Source organism: Pinus tabuliformis, chromosome 4_2, assembly GCF_031772625.1.
Source record: "Pinus tabuliformis cultivar Carrire ecotype Pingquan chromosome 4_2, CPIR1, whole genome shotgun sequence".
Taxonomy (NCBI): Eukaryota; Viridiplantae; Streptophyta; class Pinopsida; order Pinales; family Pinaceae; genus Pinus; species Pinus tabuliformis.
The window spans coordinates 946,857,897-946,873,076 of record NC_142304.1 but is presented as its reverse complement, the minus strand read 5'-3'; positions in this window follow the sequence as shown (position 1 = coordinate 946,873,076).

Below are 15,180 nucleotides of genomic sequence, written 5' to 3'. Positions count from 1 at the left end.
AACTTCCCCATCTATTCAATACATTCTGACATGGATTCATTCATTTTGTATAATGCTGACATGTGTACCAAAGCTAATGCCAAACTACTAGTAGCGACACAGACAGAGGGTTTGAATGAACAATTTTCTTCTCAAGATCAAAAAACCTTTGATATAATTGATACAACAAAGGAGAATGACACATCAAATGACTTGCAAGAAACCAATCTGCCCATGGTCCAACTTTCTAAAAATCTCAATGCAAACCTTGACCATGAAACCTTATGGTATTTAGAGTTTGATGGCTCTGTAAACAAGTTGGGAGTAGGGGCAAGGGTTTGGATTCACAACATGCAGAATGACCAGGGTAAAGGCCATGCATATAGGTTAAACTTTCGATGCACAAACAATATGGCCGAGTAAGAAGCCATTTGTTAGGTCTCAAACTCATAAAAAATCTAGCTGCAACCAAAGTTTCAATTCTAGGGGATTCAGATCTGATCATATAGCAGATGAAGGGAAACTTTATCACAAATGATCTTCGGTTAAGGGCTTCTAAAGGGGCAACTATTCAAATACTTGACACCTTCTCAGAATCTCAGTTAACTAAAATTTCTAGAAAGATCAATTTACATGCTCATAGCTTGGCAACCTTTGCCAGCACTTGCAAGCTACCTTTTGAACCCAACCACAGTTTCACTACTGAAATCAAACATAGACCTGCAGTCCCGGATAACATCCAAAATTGGCAAGTCTTTGAAAGTGACACAGAGATAAACAACTTCCTGACTTTAAAGGAATATTTTTCCGGCATAAACATTGATACTAGCACTATGGATGATCAACAACAGGCATACACAATTAGGCAGAATGTATCAGCTGAAACAGCGAATCTGGTTTTGCATCCTACTACCTTTAATGACGAAAATGTACAGGAGCTGAAGCAAACAGATTTTGATGAAATAGCTAAGACAGAAGCCGAAGTAATTGATCTAAAAGACAATTTTCTGCCCATAGGTTTAACCCCTTTGGAGGATTTGTTCGATTCAAATGATATCTCAAGTAAACCAAAAATGCAACCACTGAATGCTGAAATTGAAGATTGTAACATTGGAACCACAGAAAATCCCAAAATGGTAAAATTATCCAAGGCATTACCAGTTGATCAGAAGTTGAAATACATTGAATTGTTCAAAGATTTCTAAGATATCTTTGCCTTGAGTTATGATGACCTCAAGTCCTATGATACCTCAGTCATCCAACACACTATACCTTTGAAAGAAAACCAAAAACCTTTTAAACAAAATCTTAGGAGAGTGAATCCTATCCTCCTTACCCTCATTGAAAAAGAAGTTAAACGTATGTATGAAGCAGGAATCATTGCTCCAATCAGGTTCTCAGAGTGGTTTTCAAATCTAGTGCCTACTAGGAAGAAGACAAGAGAGATTAGAATGTTTGACTTAAGGAATTTAAACAAAGTCTCTCTCAAAGACCATTACCCCTAACCAAAAATGGATCATATCCTACAAAGGGTAGTGGGAGCCTCTAGGATCTCATTATTAGATGGATTCTCTGGATTCAATCAGATTTTAGTACACCCAGATGATCAAGACAAAACTGCCTTTACAACACCTTGGGGAACTTTTAAATATGTCAAAATGCCTTTTGGGCTTAACAATGTAGGGCCCACCTTTCAAAGAGCAATGGATATAGCCTTTGCCAAAGAAATCCATGATTTCCTAGTAGTCTACCTTGATGATCTCACTGCCTTTTCAAAATCAGATCAAGAACACTTAGAACATTTAAGGTAGGTTTTCTTAATTTGCAAAAAATATGGCATATCTTTGAATCCAAAGAAGTCACTGTTTGGCCTAGAGGAAGGCAAGATCCTAGGTCATATAATCTAAAAAGATGGCATTAGGATCGACCCGGACAAAATTCAAGCTATCCTTCAAGTGCCTCATCCGAGGAACATCAAATAACTACAAGGCTTCTTAGGAAAGATCAACTTTCTGAGAGGATTCATTCCTAATTTGGCTGAGCTCATAAGAATATTAAACAATATGTTGAAGAAGGATTCTAAGGTCAAATGGACCATGGAAGCTAAACAAGCCTTTGAGGATATCAAAAGAGCTTTGACAAACACACCAGTCCTCACAAGTCCTAGGTTTGATAAGGATTTCATCATTTTTTCTTTGCGCATCTGAGCATATGATTGCTGCTGTCCTATTACAAAAAGATGACCAAGGGTGTGAAAAGTCCATTGCAATTTTTAGCAAAGCCCTTAGAGATGCTCCCTTAAAATATCAGATTATGGAAGAGCAAGCCTATGCCTTGGTAAAGGCCCTTAAAGACTTCAGAATCTATATTTTATACTCTTATGTGATTGCCTATGTCCCAAATGCAGTGGTTAAGGATATTTTAACCCAAGAAGGAATTGAGGGCAAAAGGGGCAAATGGATTGCCAATATCTTAGAATATGACATTGAAATCAAGCCTACCAAACTAATAAAAGGAGAAGGGCTAGCCAAACTAATGACCGAAACCAATTTCCAAGCCCTTGATATTAATGAACTGGACAACGAAGAGGAGATGGCGACTCCACAGATCAATCAAGCCTTTTTGCAATCTCCCTGGTATGCTAATATATGTTTTTTATTTTTAAACCTGCAAGCTCCTCCAGGGTTGTCCAGAAAAAATGATCAACTTTTTCCATAAATACCACATGACCTTGGGCCATTCCACAACCTATTATCCTCAAGGAAACGGCCTAGCTGAGTCTTCCAACAAAAGTCTCATCAACATCATCAAAAAGTTCTTGGAGGAGAACAAAAAGAATTGGCATAAGAAGTTGGTAAATGCACTATGGGAAAACATATTGACCACCAAAAGATCCATTGACATAAGCCCATATGAACTAGTTTATGGAATGGAGGAAAGATTCCTTCGTCTTTAGGAATCCCTGTAATAAAGTTGCTGCAAGAAATAAAAGCTGAGCCTAATGATATTCAAAGAAGGATCAATCAGACAATTCACTTACAAAAAACAAGAGAGGAAGTGTATCATAGAACCCAAGTACTGCAAGAGAAGCTCAAAAGAATGTTTGACAAAAGAACCAAAGTTGAAGACTTCTTCATAGGAAGCAAAGTGCTAAGATGGGATTCTAGGAGAGAGGACAAAGGAAACATGGAAAGTTCGATTTCTTGTGGAAGGGACCTTATGTCATTTATGCTCTACAAGGTAATAACACCTATTTTATGAAGAGTTTGGATGGCTCAAATACTGAGGAAGGCCCAGTCAATGGGAGGATGCTCAAACATTATTTTGACCCTGTTATCGTGAAAAGTGTCTATTTAGAACTACTCTATCCCACTAAGGTGTGACAGCTACCTTAGAAACAAACAGAGAAAACTACTTTTGTATTCTTCTTTATGAACTATAAACAAAGAGGAATAGGATAAACCAACCTATGTCTTGCGCTAGTCCTTCGATCCAATCTCTCTTCTCTTTGATAGCTTCCAGCTACCTGCTCCCTTACTTGCCCAGCTTCACCAAGTACCTGTAAGATCACAAAAGAAGGAAACTATACAAAGAAATGGGTTTATATTCATAAATAACTTAGGATCATATTTAAGTTAACCATATAAATGTAACAAGCATCAATGATACAAAAGCATGGAGAAGAAACTCAAATAGTTTTTATTGATATACAAGAAGATCCAGGAGGAGTTACAACCAATGATTCCTAACCCAGAATCAACCTCCCAGCAAGGAAGTCCCTTCTTCACCCCCAAAAAAGCATAGATCACCCAATTCTCTGATATGTATCTCAAAACCAATAGCAATTCCTTACAATGTGCAAAATTCCAGCCTCTGGATCTCTGGGATGAGGGATCCATATATAGATGTATGCAAGGAGGATGAGTCAGCTCATGGTTTGATTAGTGGCTTCTCTCTGTCAGTTCTTGCTTCCACTTGGAGACTGAAAGCCTCTTACTCATCCTTGGTCGAATTCAGTGAGGCAAGTGTCATTGGAGAAGATTCTGGAAGCTTCCACTGTCTCTCCACCTCGTGGAATGACACTACCACTTGTCATTTCCCGCTCAACGCACCCTGGTAGTGCATTTAGGTGCGTTGCAACACACCTAGCTAGTGGACTTAGGTGCTATGCAACGCACTTAGCTAGTGGAGCAGCTGAAATGATCCTGTTTTGACTTATTCTGAGCAGTTTCTGGTGAAGAACTTCTGGGAGAAGCTGTAATTTGTTGACCTTGTTCCTTTAGGAGTTAGAACCACACTTTTTGGGACTTAGGAGCCCTTGGTTTATGGACATTGCATGCTTAGAGCTGTAAGGCACAAAATTGACTATAACAATTTCCCCCTAAAGTATGAGGCCGTTTATCGGGTGAAATGATTTATTAGGAGGATCTGAAGTTCTTTCAATGCTGGGAGGAGACCTGTTATAAGATACAATACAATACATTATCTTCATACTATTTTCTTGATCTATCTGAGGCGGGCATTCCCATGCTCAGCTTTATAAATTCATTTTCATGTACATAGGACAGACAATCGTCTGATGGTAGACTGATGATTCTGATAGAGCCATCATCCTTTTGGTAGGATGATTATCTGTGCTGCAATGCTATACATTTCAATGTCTTTATTTTCCTGAATATATATCGCAGCCCGGATGGATGAAACTAGATCCGGGGTCTTCAATATCGTCCGATCCTCACTCGAAGTACAAGTCGATCCATGTGAGAAATGTTTTGAAGTCGAACATGGAAAGACATCGCTTGATTACCAGTCAATGATGTAAACTATTAACAAGCGCGAGAGGAATCACCGATAATGATGATGACCCTCAAGGTACTGCAATACAATTCACGTGGTGTGAATAAAGGACTTGGCGTCGAACACCACGCAAAATCTTTCGGTCGAAGTTCATTGATGTAAACCTGTCGCCGCAAGTGAGAAACTTGCCATTGAGGCATGCAAGCTTCAAAGTACTGAATGGGGTGTTCCTAGACCAACTTCTTGGATAATGAGCTGATGTCGACAAGAAGTGATCCGTCATAGGAGGGCCTTAATGAATCCCACATCAATGACACGGAACGGAGCAAATGATTTTGATGGAGGTGAAAACAATCTGATGATATATGGTTTAGGGTGGCGGTCATGAAAGGATGGAGTATAATGTATGGTAGTGGGCGGGACACAGGTGGCCTTTCTGGATGACTTCTCTTGAACATGTCGGCGACATTTATGTGATGGATTGGTAGCATTAACCCCAAATGTGGATGGTATGGCGAGACCATGGCGATGTGACCGGTGAATGAAACAACCCAACCCGACTCGGGCACAGAGTGGAAGTGTCATGTTCAAGAGCGACTTGCTACCAATAAAGATTCTTTTGAGTTTTCTTCCCAATTTTTCCCCAGTCATTGCTAACCAGTAACTCTTTATTTTTGTCAAGCTTGAGGAGGATAAAATATGCTTGTTCTATAATTTGCCCTTCGGGCAAACCCATCGATATGTTTTAACGAGCCTAGCGATAGTGAAATGCGTTCTCGTCTAAAGACAAGTTTGTCGCTATTAATCTTTTTAACGAGTCTAACGACAAAGATAACTCAGTCCTTTTCATTTTTAGAGAGTCTGAAAAGGTACGTAAAGGTAACTCCAAAATTCCTTTTTCGTCATCTAATCCCTTAAGTCTGAGAAAGTATAAAACAATACAGAAGGGATGATTTTTCGATCGCTTTAACAAGCCGAACAAAACAAGCGCTCGATATTTTTGTGCAATAATCCCTCAGGTCCAAAAAGATTAAAATCTAGAGGAGGGATAGCACTCCCCGTCACTTTAACGAGCTGGAAGGCCAGAACTCGGCAATCTTTTCATATTTTATGAGTCAGAAAAGAGCTTAAAGAAGACTCGTCTTTTGAGGAACGAGTGATAAAATGGGTAGCAGCTGATTCCAGGTAAGGTTTGGAATTTTCCAATCACGGCAGCGTCACAAGGATGGCTAGTGAAATCACTCTTCGCATCTGTTCCTCAAAATGGGTAAACAATCAAATGGAGGTGAATGATCGGCCAATGAAAAAGTGGAGGTGACAGTGCAAACACAACCAAGGCTTTAATGGCTGAAGTACTACATTCACGGTGGTTATTTACGAGGAAATAGTTCATTTTTTAACGAGCTTAAACGCGGGTGGAAACATTTGCTCAGTCCGGGTTTATTTTTAACGAGCTTGAACCTCGCGGTAAACACTGCTCGATTAATCCAGTCATATGATAAGAATGTCTCATATAAAAAACGACAACTTTTTGAGTGTTGCCCCACATCCTTTCTTTATGCAAGTTAGGAAATGACTAATCCAAAAAACAGATAAATAATCGCTCTTTTCTTGCACTCCAAAAGGTTTGCATGCCCCGAGGTATAAAACAGAGTTTCAAGGTTACCTCTACTTCTTTCCGCCAAAACATTTGTTTTACTGAGAGAGACCTACCTCTTACAGGTTACCCAAAGATTGTTCTATTTACGGCGTAAACAAAACACTTCTTCGGTGATGTTTCTTGAAATAAACAAAGGTGAGTGACGATGCCCGCCAACTCACATAACTTTGACAAGAGAATCTTATTCTAGAATAACCCCTCTTCCAATCACGGACGGGGTACAGACTAGTCATATTCTCTCGCGGAAACCTACCCTATACCCGAAGTTTTCCTGCCGAAGCAGACCAGGATGCATGCCCCCTGGGTTTCAGTCATATCTTTCTGAATTACTCACGCTCATCGGGAGGACAAACTGGGGATTGAGACATTCCTTGCGTGAAAAGACCATTTAGGGACGGTATATGACTATTTGCTCTATATGATCCGGGAAATGAAAGCTGGTCCACGAGCTTGACCACTCTTCCTTCGTGCGGAAAGCACATTACTCTAAAGAGTGAGGAGACAATCGCTCCCATGCAATAAATATAGTCTCGTCCAACGAGTAGGTTATAATCCAAGGGTCCTTGAACTACCATTACGTTCATGCGAACTGTCTTCCTTCTCAATGTTATTGGCACATCGGGAAGGATCCCTAAAGGTCGACTGGTTCCTTTATCAAAGCCTGTCAGATTTCTCATCTCTCGCAAAAGCGATGGTGAACCAAGCGCTTTCCAAGCAGTAGAGGAAAGGATACTCACAGAAGCCCCCTCATCTATGATGGTACCAGCCATGACCATTCTATATATTTGAACGATAATTCGGAATGGTACACTTGCTGGTAAACGGGGTCTGCCTAGTTGATTCCAATCGAAGGAGACAACTAGGTTGCTTGGAGGTGGGACCGAATAGACGGCCGGGTATGGCTCTGACGAACTTCCTTCCTGCGGTAAAGGAACAGGTAAATTTCCCCCATGTTCGTCGGAGTCTGTGTTTATGAAGAGAATTTGGATGGTGTCATCCTTGTTCTCTTCAGTGACTGTATCATCTGAAGATGAAACCTCTGAAGGCAAGACCAGGTCAATTGCCGCCTCGACCTTTTGAATTTCGTCTGGTATGGATCCATATGGTTTATCTTCAATGATAGGTGCTTCAGCCGACCACCTGAGCGGGCCAGCTGGATTCTCAGCTAGTGACGGACTCGGCAAGAGTTTTTTATATCCAGGAGGAAGTCGTAACGGCGAAACCGGACGATCATCCAAAACACTTTTAGCTTCATCTAAGAAGGGACAACGGTGGATGGCATGATTGCCTTCGCACAGTTTACAAGGAAATCTAGCTTTCCTTTTTTGTCCTGGGGCTTCACTTTCACTAGTTGACGGTGTGCTTTCAACATGATCATCAGAGGTTGACGACACTGGGTTGTGCAAACGAGGAGACCAGTCCCTTAGTATTCGGGGGATGCAAGGACAATCTCTGTGAAAGTGGTCTCCTTTGCAAATGACACATGGCGATTTAGGCTTGGTTGGTGCAATGTGTGGATTTTTGTTAGATGACACTCGTTTCCCCCATTCGCCTTTTGCTCCTTCTTCTTCTTCTCATTCTTCTTCTTTTCCTTCTTCTCCTTAGGAACTTGGCTTTTAGCTTTACCAGCTCCATCAAGCGAAGAGGAAGGAGGAGAGGAAGAATTAGAGGAAGTAGAAGGCTGGTGGGCAACTTTGGACTCGTCTAATTGTTGATTCGATTGTTCAGGAATGGTGGTGTTCTAAATGACAGAGGTTGAGAAGAGCCATACAGGCAGACCAATTGTCAGTCCTGGAAGCGACAATGTGGCCATATGGGGTGCACCAACATCTCCCCAAGAGGAGAAGGGACTAGGATTTCCACCAAGGGGAATTCCTTGGTTGGTAGGCTCCATTTTCTCAACCCAAGATCAACGTAGGAAAGGGGTATGAATATTCCGTTTAAAATAAATTTTAACACGCTTTGACACAACTTGTTTTTTCAGTTTTTAAGAGTCGAGAAAAAACAAAAGATGACTCTAGTCTCCTTCGATTTTTAATGAGCTTGAAGTGACAAGTGCTCAGATGGACCTTTTCCCTTTAAAGAGTCTGAAAAGGAACGAAAGGGACTGCTTTGGAGGTCTAGGTAGAGGGAGTACCAAACCAATCGCAAAACTGCAGAATAATTTTTACAGGACGGCAGTCAATCTTCCCGAATGCTGTGTTCGGTGCATTGCGATCAGTAGGGCGACCGACACGGCTTCCTATGGATAAAGGATTTAAGCCTATAGGGGTCTCCCAATATATACTCGATGGTACATGGGAGAACAAGTCCGTATTGGCACTTATCGTCTCAAAGTGGAGGAATCACCCAACCATCAGTGAGGACAGCAGTTACCAGGCTTTACGATGCCGGAATACGTCTCTAGCCTAGACCTCTAAATGTTGTGCGTTAAGTTCGAAAGCGTTGTTAGGTTCATTGAATTTATTTTAAGTTGATCTTCCTTATGAAGTTTGCCTTTTGGGTTCACCACGAGATGTAGATGTAATTCCTAAAATGTGATCTAAAGATGATAAACAAACTTTTATCTCTTTTCAGCAATGAAACTCCTAGCTACTAGGGGAAAAGAAAGACACAATCTTTTCGCAAAGAGCAAAGAGCACACTGTAAATGCACTTTCCTAAATCAAGCCAAATAGACTGTCACTATGCAAATGCACATGCATGCATTTGTTTTTCACTTTCTTAATATTGATGCCTAAAAAGAAAGTTGATGTACAAATCTTAATTTGCTTTCAAGCGACAAACACAAACAAGCCTCTTTTCGAAATCAAAAGGTAGAGATGATTACGACACTTTATGATTTTGAAATAAATACTTGTTTCGACACTAGAAAGTCACAAATTCAAACCAAAGGCAAAAGTAAAAGCATAATCAACCATCAACAGCAAATAAACTTTATCCTATGATCAAAATCGACACTTGCGACAGATCTAAATCAAAGGATGACAGTACGACTATTATACTTTTGCAATGGAAAACTATAAACGACTCAACAAACACATAAAAACATCTACAGTTCTTTTGTACAAATGAGGCAGAATATCAGTAAGGAAAAGGGGTCTGAAACAGTCGTATACTGATCACAGGCTCCAAAAATTAGAGACAAAACTGGAAGAATGAAGCAAAGAACCTTAGCTGCACAGGGCTAGGCTGATCAGCGCACCTGTTACACAGAGAAACTACATTGCAGCGCAAGTAGCCCTCTCGAGAAGTGCGTTGAAATGCAGAACCTCTTCACAGTGCCTGCGCTGGGGCAGAAACGAGAATTCTATCTGGGTTCTGGGTCACAGTTTGTAGTTTAATCTTTGGTTTTTGGCCTAGTAAAAGCAATCAGTAATGCACAATCAGAGGTAGATCTAAAGGGGGTATAAGAGCTATCACAAGGGCAATCAGATAGTCTATGAATCAGTTGTTCAAATCATAAACAGATCCAATGAATGGATTAAAGCAGCAGATGTCTACTTTGCATTTGTTAATGGCAAATGCAGTTCGATTGCTACTTATAAGTTTATGAAATAAACAACAAGAGAAACACAAACAAACTAATTATACAATTGTCCCCAGCGGAGTCGCCATTTTGTTATCGGGAAAAGTGTCTATTTAGAACTACTCTATCCCACTAAGGTGTGACAGCTACCTTAGAAACAAACAGAGAAAACTACTTTTGTATTCTTCTTTATGAACTATAAACAAAGAGGAATAGGATGAACCAACCTGTGTCTTGCGCTAGTCCTTCGATCCAATCTCTCTTCTCTTTGATAGCTTCCAGCTACTTGCACCCTTACTTGCCCAGCTTCACCAAGTACCTGTAAGATCACAGAAGAAGGAAACTATACAAAGACATGGGTTTCTATTCATAAATAACTTAGGATCAGATTTAAGTTAACCATACAAATGTAACAAGCATCAATGATACAAAATCATGGAGAAGAAACTCAAATAGTTTTTATTGATACACAAGAAGATCTAGGAGGAGTTACAATCGATGATTCCTGACCCAGCATCAACCTCCCAGCAAATAAGTCCCTTCTTCACAACCAACAAAGCATAGATCACCCAATTCTCTGATATGTATCTCAAAACCAACAGTAATTCCTTACAATGTGCAAAATTCCAGCCTCTGGATCTCTGGGATGAGGGATCCATATATAGATGTATGCAAGGAGGATGAGTCAGCTCATGGTTTGATTAGTGGCTTCTCTCTGTTAGTTCTTGCTTCCACTTGGAGACTGAAAGCCTCTTACTCATCCTTGGTCGAATTCAGTGAGGCAAGTGTCATTGGAGAAGATTCTGGAAGCTTCCACTGTCTCTCCACCTCGTGGAATGACACTGCCACTTGTCATTTCCTGCTCAATGCACCTTGGTAGTGCATTTAGGTGCATTGCAACGCACCTAGCTAGTGGACTTAGGTGCTATGAAACGCACTTAGCTAGTGGAGCAGCTGAAATGATCCTGTTTTGACTTATTCTGAGCAGTTTCTGGTGGAGAACTTCTGGGAGAAGCTGTAATTTGTTGACCTTGTTCCTTTAGGAGTTAGAAAAACACTTTTAGGGACTTAGGAGCCCTTGGTTTATGGACATTTCATGCTTAGAGCTGTAAGGCACAAAAATGTCTATAACAGACCCCCTTTGATGAAACACAACGCAACTATATATTGTACATAAATATTTGTATTTCCAGCATTTTCATTTAGAGCGGTTAGATAAGGGACCAAGTGAAGCAGATTTCAAGGAAAATCAGGGTACTGCACCATTTTTGATATATGTTTTGATTCTATCATTGGAAAGCAAGAGAAAACACTTGGGAGCTATGAAGTTGGTGATGAATGCTCAGAGAAACCAGTAAAATTAGAGCTATAATTTCACAGCAAATCAGCTCATAGGGTACTTCATACAAGTTACAAGGATTCAGATCAAAGGTCTCTAATAGAAGGAAAATTTAGACTGCACCAAGAATGGAAAAATAAGGCGATATGACCTGTTGTTCTTGGCTTTTCTCCTGGAAAAGCCATCCCCAAGTGGAGCCACTGTTAGTCTCCTATACCAATAGGTTTCATTTTTCATGATTGTCAGTGGGAGTGCCAAATATGTTCATCTTTTGATGCTACAAAGGTTCCATATTTTGTGAAAATAAAAGAGTTAAAAAATGTAAAGAGGGTATGCCTTAAAAGAATGATCAAAAGGTAAGAAAATGAATTGGTCAGAAAAAATAATTGAAACGAACCCCAAAGAAAGACCAGGAAAGTGGCTAGCCAAAATGCCACTGCTAGCTTGCTGGGTTGCCCAACAGTTCAAACTGGACCATGCCATGTTTTAAATTGATTGTTCTAGACTAGGGAATGAATATTTGCCCAAACAGTTCAAGCTTGGCAGATGAGTAGCTAGATAGAGAAATGAAGGAGCCCAATTGCTTCATCTGGGCCCTTGGAAGAGATAAGGGTAGATTTAGATAGGAGGGAAGCCAAAAGAAAAGAGGATAATCAGGGTTCGCAAGGCTAAGTGCACCCATTCAAAAAGAAGAAAAAATGTTAGGTGTATTAGGTTGGGTAGGTAGTTTGAGGTTGTAGAAGCAAGGTCTGATCACCTGATATATTGAAAATCATATCTTATCTCGTCAATAAGAGAAGGGTCAGAGCAATGGTTTAAATGGTAGAACTATCAAAGCATGTCTAACTCCCCTCACTCCCCTCAAAAAGTTTTTTACTAATATCCCCTTGAGGACTTTAGGATCTTCCTAACCAGTCCTGCATGCACTTCCCCCTTGAGAAAATCAATTCAAGTTTTGACCTTCTTCAAAAAAAAGAAGCCACATTTCTTGTGTAAAACCCTCATTTCAAATTCCATCCATTTCTTGTATCTAAGTTTTTAGTTCACAAGCTTAACCTCTCCCTTACACTTCACCTCACAAACCCATATTGACTCCTAACTCTATTATATATCTCCCTAGCTACTTCCCCAACACTATTTTCTACAAAAAACTATATAAAATTCCAAAAAAGCATATTAACTATCCCACCCTCTAGCATTATAGCTAGGTAACATAGTTATGGGAGATATTAGTCCATTTGGGGCTATTATGAACCCTTCCATGTCCTAACCCCGGAATTAATCTAACCTCTGGTTAGGATTAATAACCTATGCCTAAACCCCCACCCATCTAAACCTTGCAATTTTGCCCCCGCAGTAAAATTCCTAATGTTTAATGCCTAAAGGTTTTAAATTAAGCATTAAATTATACTGCCCCGCACTAACCCAACCCATAAAACCCACCTAAACCAAAGTTTGAACCCGCCACAGTGCAATATTATTCTATATATGGGAGGGACCCGCTCCAAAGCTGCACGCCACCCAAAATGCCTCGCCAGCTGTCCGTTCCCCACTGCGCCACATCTAACGGTGGGCAGGTGTTTTCAGCCCACAACACACCGGAGGTTAACGTTTGGGGGATGGGTGGTTTCCCTACCGTTCCCCTGCCGCGTGTTGACCGTCCAGGGTGTTCGGAGGCCCCTCCCCCAAAACCACCTCGGCTCAAAGGTGGTTCGGGGAAACCAAATACCACCCTTCGTTCCCTAACGTCAGCAATCATGTCGGCTATGATGTCACCACTGTGTCCCCGACGCTACCCCATGTCACTTGCCACTTTGTCCGCCTGCGTCCACGTTGTGCCACCGTGTCCTGCCACGTCTTCATCCAAGTCAGTGTCCATGTCACCTAGCCATACACGGGACCTACTGATGACATCATGCTGACGTCATTGCGGGAAAGCGCCAAAAGCGCATATGTGTCAAATTTGTTATAAAAAATGCAAAAAGTGACCGTTTTTGGTCATTTTCAATAAAAAGTTTGGAGAGCTCCGTGTTTGCTGAGTCGCCATTTTTACCTCCAAAATTTGAATTTAAACAATTCAGACGCCGCCACCTGCAAATTCGACGTCGGTACTCGCCATTCAACCAGCTCAACCACCCTCGGCGCTAGTTAAACCAGGTATTTGACGAATTCCATTTGTTCGCCCCTGTTCTTCCCTTTTTCTCCAATTTGTTCACTCAATTACCTGCAATCTCCTAAGTTAATGGTTCTGTCCCTCACAAATTTGGCCTAAATTCACTGATACACCCCTATTTAAGAGAACCACGGTCCATTCGCGATCTCACAGTGCCAAAACCCATTTTCGAGCTCGGGTTCCCAATGAAATTTCATACCTGCTCGACATTGTTCCCTTTTACCGCATTCCACTACAAAGCCTCACTGCATTGAGCTGTGATAATCCCTTTCCCCTCTGCATTTGGCCCTCACAATCTCTAAATTCAGAGAATTTGTTAAAAAGAAACCAAACCATAAATCAAACTCTGCAAAGTTTGTTCTTTTCACCACAACCACAAATATTGAAGATTTTTGGTTCAGCTGAAATCATTCTGCCACCCCTCTACAAATCCTCACAAGCAGTTATCCTCAGTCTGTTTCTATTCAAAAACTTCACTCCAAAGATAACATCTGAAAATTTTTATAATGGCTACTCCATCAGCTCTTAGTGTCACTCCTATGAATCCACCAAACAAAGAGCTTGAATCCATGCCTCTTGCTGATAGAGATTACCTTATTCAAGATCTAGTTGGTGACAGAAATCACTTGCAGACCTTCTGCCAGTTGAGAAACAACTATCAAAGCAACTGTGACATGTATGGTATATGCGAGTCCAATTTACCTTATTACTTCCTCCCATCTGTCAATACTTTTCCTGAGATCATCTGCTTATGTGTTGAGAACTATGAGCCAACTCATAGAGTTGTTAAGTCTCCATCTGGGAGCATACTTTTTCACATTACTCCTGACTCCATCAACCAAATGCTCAACTTCAAACATACTCAGCTATTGTTTCCCTTTTCCATGAACTATTTGCTGGATGCAGGCTCCAAACTCTCCAGTTTTGAAATTGAAAAAATTACCAGGACATTCATGAGGGCAGACCGCTAGCCTACAGGGCCACCTCCTTTCCTATATGTCCATTTCAATGAGGTGGGCAAGCTACTAGTTGATATGATCTCTTATGTGATGGGTTTTAAAACAAGTGAGCACATTGATGAAACAATGTTGGTGGTATTAGCTGCATATAGTCCAAGACAACCCCCTTCTTACAAGTATAACTATGCCAAGTTCATTGCAAATAAAATACATGATCATCTATTGAAAGTGGATAGGGAGGGAGTATTCAAATATTCATCATATATCTACCACTTGTTCATGTATTACGAGTCTAAAATCTTCCAATGCCCCATCAAGAAATTGGACTCTAGGGGTGAAAAGAGGTCTGTCATCTTTTGGTCATCTGTTTTCCATGACGTTCAAAACTCTCCATTTTCCTACTGTGAGTTCGTTGACCAATTTGTATACCCAGTGTCTTGTCTCCTAGTGAGATCCCCTCCTCCTAGATTGTCATTTGACATACAAAAGACCTTGCAGATGTCCAAGAGTTACAAAATAGGTGATTGGTACCTATATCAAAATCACACTGTCATTAGAATCTATGGCTGTGAGCTCTATCCTTACAGGCTTCCAAGGTATGTACCAATGAGACTGTTCGCCTTGGAATACTATAGGAAACTCATTAGTTCTGATCTTACTCATTTTCATAGTGCCAAAAAGAAAGCTCACCTGAAATTCAAAGACCATCTAGGCCCCTTCATTATGAACAAGAAAGAAGGATGGA